This window comes from Salvelinus sp. IW2-2015, unplaced genomic scaffold, assembly GCF_002910315.2.
Source record: "Salvelinus sp. IW2-2015 unplaced genomic scaffold, ASM291031v2 Un_scaffold3651, whole genome shotgun sequence".
NCBI lineage: Eukaryota > Metazoa > Chordata > Actinopteri > Salmoniformes > Salmonidae > Salvelinus > Salvelinus sp. IW2-2015.
In genome coordinates this window covers 48,850-54,002 of record NW_019944928.1, presented here as the reverse complement: position 1 = coordinate 54,002, position 5,153 = coordinate 48,850, and positions in this window count along the sequence as shown.

Genomic DNA, 5,153 nt, shown 5'->3' with positions numbered 1-5,153 from the left:
ACTATTAGCCCAGCCTATACATGTATGCCCCAGCCCACTATACTATAGCCCCAGCCATTATACGTGTTAGCCCCCAGCCGTATACTGTAGCCCCAGCCATATACTGTAGCCCCAGCCATGTATACTATAGCCCCAGCCGATATACTTATAGCCCCAGCCGTATACTGTATGCCCCAGCCAATCAATACTGTAGCCCCAGCCATATACTGAGCCCCAGCTGAAATCGTCCCCGCCAGTATACTGTAGCCCCGCCATTACATATAGGTCCCCAGCCGTTACACTGTAGCACCACCAACATACTATAAGCCCAGCAGTATACTGTAGCCCAGCAGTATACTGTACCCCAGCAGTATACTGTAGCCCCAGCAGTATACTGTAGCCCCAGCCGTGAGGCCCAGCATATACTGTAGCCCCAGCCGTTATACTGTGTAGGCCCCAGCCGATACTGTGCCCACGATTGTGCCGGTAGTCGTAGCCCAGCCGTGTGGTTTCTATACGATAGCCCAGCCCGATACTGTAGCCCCAGCCGATATACTGTAGCCCCAAGCCAGCGTATACTGTAGGGGGGGCCCCCCAAAAATTTCCCCAAAGGTTCCATATACTGTTAAAGGGGGCCCCCCCCCAGCGCAATCAGTTACGTCCGTGACGCGTTACTGTGCCCCAGCCGTATACTGTAGCCCCAGCCTATACTATAGCTCCCAGCAGTAACTGTTAGCCCCACATATACTGTAGCCCCGCCCGTATACTGTAGCCCCAGCCGTATAACTGTAGCCCCAGCCATATACTATAGCCCAGCAGTATACTGTAGGCCCACCAAAGCGGATGTCCACGTGACTGTAGCCCCAGCGTCATATGTTTAACCATATACTGCCCCACATAATGTAGCCCTAGAGCTCCCACCGCAGTATACTGTAGCCCCAGCAGATAGTTGATTCTCTGCCGTTTACAGCACCATCAGTATACTGGTGAAGCCCCCAGCAGTATACTGTTAGCCCCACCATATACATATAGCCCCATCATATTTCTGTAGCCCCAGCCAATACTGTAGCCCCCAACCGTATTACTATAGGCCCCATCAGTATACTGTAGCCCCAGCCATTATGCACCTGTAGCCCAGCCGTCATACTGTTAGCCCCAGCCAGTACTACTGTAGCCCAGCCGTAACTTGTAGCCCCAGCAGTATCACTGTATCCCGAGCCATATAGGCCCCAGCCTTACTACTGTAGCCACAGCAGGATATGGTAGGCCAGCAAGTATACCGAGGCCCGTAGCCATAAAGCCTCAGCAGTATCGTTGTCTTGTGACCAGCAGTAACTGTGATGGCGCTCATGCGAGGTGAGTTATCTTGTAGCCCCAGCAGTATATGTTAGCCCCAGCAGTATAACCTGTTTGCCCCAGCAGTATACTGTAGCCCCAATGCAGTTTATTACTGTAGGCACAGCAGTTATACGGTGTTGACCCCATTCATACACTGTTAGCCCCAGCCGATTACTGAGCCCCAGCAGTACTAGCATGAGGCCCAGGCAGTTATACTGTAGTGCCAGCAGTATACTGATGCCCCAGCAGTATTAACTGTAGAGCAGAGCCGGTTACGCTGTAGCCCCTAGCAGTACACTGCTAGAGCCAGCAGTATACTGTTCGCCACAGCATATACTGTAGCTCCCAGCCGCTATTCTGTAGCCCCAAGCCGGTATAGCGTGTAGCCCCATCAAGTACACATTGTTGAGCCAGCCGTACGCTGCTAGCCCCAGCAGTACACTGTAGAGCCAGCAGTAACTGGCCCCGCAGTTATTTACTGGTAGAGCCAGCCGTACTGCTGCCACCGTAGGCCACGTCGCTGTAGCATCCTAGCAGTGACACTGTAGAGCCAGCAGTATACGTAGAGCCAGCAGTCATACTGTTGCCCCAGCAGTATACGTGCCCCGCAGTATACTGGTAGAGCCAGCCGTACGCTGTAAGCCCCAGCGCTCCGTACACTGTAGAAGCCAGCAGTATACTGTATTGCCCCAGCAGTATACGTTTAGAGCCAGCCGTACGCTGTTGCCCCAGCAGAATACTGTAGCGCCAGCCGTACGCTGTAGCCCCACAGTATACTGTAGCCTCCAGCCATATACTTGTAGCCCCAGCCGTACGCTGTAGCCTCAGCCAGTATACTGTAGCCCCAGCAGTGATACTGTAGCCCCAGCGTATTTACTGTAGCCCAGCCATATACTGTAACCCCAAAGCCGTAACGCTGTAGCCCCCAGCAGTTATTACTGTAGCCCAGCAGTATTACTGTAGCCCCATCAGTATACTGTAGCCCCAGCATATACTGTCTAGCCCCAGCAGTATTACCGTCCAGCTGTAGCCCCAGGCAGATACTTGTAGCCAGCATATTACTGTAGCCCCAGCCGTATACTGTAGCCCCAGCTGCTGTTTACTGTAGCCCCCATGGCAGTATACTTTAGCCCATCAGTATACGTAGCCCCAAGCCGTATACTGTAGCCCCAGCCGTATACTGTAGCCCCAGCCGTAACTGTAGCCCCAGCCATTATACTATAGCCCCAGCTAGTATACTGTAGCCCCAGCCATATACTTAGCCCCTAGCCGTATACGTGAGCGCCAGTGCGGTATACTGTAGCCCCAGCCTATATACTGTAGCCCCAGCCATATACTAGTAGCCCCAGGCAGCTTATACTGTAGCCCCATGTGCCAGTATACTGTAGCCCCAGGCGTATACTGTAGCCCCAGCCGATATACTGTAGCCCCAGCCGTACGCTGTAGCCCCAGCGTATACTGTAGCCCCAGCCTGTGCTATACTGTAGCCCCAGCCGAATATACTGTAGCCCCAGCCGTACGGCTGTACCCCAGCAGTATACTTACTAAGCCCCAGCAGTATACTGTAGCCCCACGCAGTATACTGTTAGCCCCAGCAGTGTATACTGTAGTCCCACGCAGTATACTGTAGAGCCAGCCATATACTATAGACCCAGCCATTTATACTATAGACCCAACCCGTACGCTGTAGTCCCAGCAGATATACTGTAGCCCAGCAGTTTACACTGTGAGCCCCAGCCATTGACTGTAGCCCCAGCGTATACTGTAGCCCCAGCCATATACTGTAGCCCGCAGTACCATGTAGCTCTCAGCAGGACACTGGAGCCCCAGCAGTCTTATACGTAGCCCAGCAGTATACTTAGCCCCACCGTGTGCTGTAGATGCAGTTTATGCCGTCTGTCTGCGTCTTAAGGGACTAAGGGAGAGAGCGAGAGAGAGGTTGGGGATGGTAAAGAGAGGTGTCTCAGAAAGAGGGAGAAAAAAGGAGAGAGAAAGGGGGAGAGAGAGAGAGGGGAGGCGGAGGGGAGGAGAGGCTGTGAGAGAGAGAGGGGGGAGAGAGAGAGGGGGGGAGAGAGAGAGAGGGGGGGGGAGAAGAAGGGGGAGGGAGAGGAGAGTAGGGGGGGAGAGAGAGAGGGGAGAGAGAGAGAGGGGAGAGAGGGCATGGTCTTTTTTGGCACAATTGAAAACATCAACAGAGAGCGAGAGAGAGAAGAAGAAAGACAGAGAGTGGGATAGTTATTGGAAGGAGAAGGTAGGCTCCGTCATACAACACCATGTCATGTACACTAAGCTGATCATGTGGATGTTTCCCACGGCTTCTGATGGGATTTCCATAAACAGTGACCACATGAACACACACACAGAGACAAACACACACACACACACCGTCCATCTGTCTATCACATGATGGAAGCGCAATTGATTGGAAACATCTGTCCCCAACCCTTCCCTCCTTCGTTCCATGACTGTGTTCATTGTTTCTCGGCATGCCCAACCCACTTCATTGCTCTAACGTATGAGCTCAAACTCTTCCAGAATCACTCCATCCCCCTCCTCCTTTTCTTCACCCTCACAGTATTATTTTGCTTTTCTTTGAATGCATGTTATTTATTTATTTCTGTATGGCCCATTATTCCTCTGCCAAATGTACCAGTTTAAACGGACCTGGGTTCAAATATTATTTGAAATCATTTCAAATAGTTTATCTGTGCTTGATTGAGCTTATCTGGCTTAATTGACCAATAGAATAGTCCCACAGCTGTAAACCCCACCCACCTGGCACTCCAGGCAGGCTAAAGGAAACACTCAAAAGATTTCAAATAGTATTTGAGCCCAGGTCTGGTCAAAAGCCAACTGGGTCTCTGGTGAATCCAAGTTCTGTTCTGTTCACATCAAATAGGTTGTTTTCTTTCTGCAGCCAGGACCAGAGCAGAGCAGGAGCCTGGCCAAGCTCACATTACACCCTTCAAACAGTGTGCGTACGTGTGTGTACGTGTGTGTGTGTGTACAGTTCTGCATCTCAAAAGAGAGGAAGATATTTCTGAGTATTACTTACCCTTTGTCCCTGGAAACAATGTCAATAAAGTTTGGAATGAAGAGACACAGGAGAGAAGCACTTCTTTGGATTATAGTTAATCCACGAGGAGCTCTTTGATCAGGGGATGAAACAGTATAAAAAGTAGTTGATGCTGGACAGTAAACAATGCTGGAACAGCCTTTGTCAAAAAAACTTCCAGAAGTAAAGTCAAGTTTGGAGCGGCTTCAAGCATCAAAGCCTGTGATGAGAACATCCAAAACGGTCAGTTATATTGAGTAGGTAGGTGGCAGGTATATGAATCCTGGAACTGAATGCTAACAGTCACACACACACATTCAGTTGTGACAAGACAAAGCTAATATAAATAACACAGCTGTCAGTCAGTAGAATCTCTAGTGTTAGACAGTAGAATCTCTAGTGTCAGACAGTAGAATCTCTAGTGTCAGACAGTAGACTCTCTAGTGTCAGACAGTAGAATCTCTAGTGTCAGACAGTAGAATCTCTAGTGTCAGACAGTAGAATCTCTAGTGTCAGACAGTAGAATCTCTAGTGTTACAGTAGAATCTGTCAGTAGACAGTAGAATCTTCCAGTGTCAGACTAGTAGAATCTCTATGCATCAGACAGTAGAATCTCTAGTTGTCAGACAGTAGAATCTCTAGTATTCAGACATAGAATCTCTAGTGTTAGACAGTAGAATCTCTAGTGTCAGACAGTAGAATCTCTAGTTGTCAGACGGTAGAATCTCTAGGTTAGACAGTTGAGATCTCTATGTCAGACAGTAGATCTCTATCTCTCGGG